This window comes from Trematomus bernacchii, unplaced genomic scaffold (genome assembly GCF_902827165.1).
Source record: "Trematomus bernacchii unplaced genomic scaffold, fTreBer1.1, whole genome shotgun sequence".
NCBI classification, from domain to species: domain Eukaryota; kingdom Metazoa; phylum Chordata; class Actinopteri; order Perciformes; family Nototheniidae; genus Trematomus; species Trematomus bernacchii.
Window position 1 is genome coordinate 8,094,896 of NW_022987608.1, and position 222 is coordinate 8,095,117.

Consider the following 222-nt stretch of genomic DNA (forward strand, 5'->3'; position numbering starts at 1 on the left):
GTTGGGTTCAAGTGTCGTTTGTATGGTGATGTGTTGTTGGTGTCATGTTGAGGTGTGTTTTTCCACTGAAATATTTTCCGTCCACATGGTGGCAGCATGTAACACTGTAATGTGCCCAGAAACATCTGCTTCTGTAAGGAGAACACATTTAAACTATACACTCACATTTTAAATATAGATGTTAAAAGATGTTCTGTTCTATTACAAGCCTCCTAAAATGAT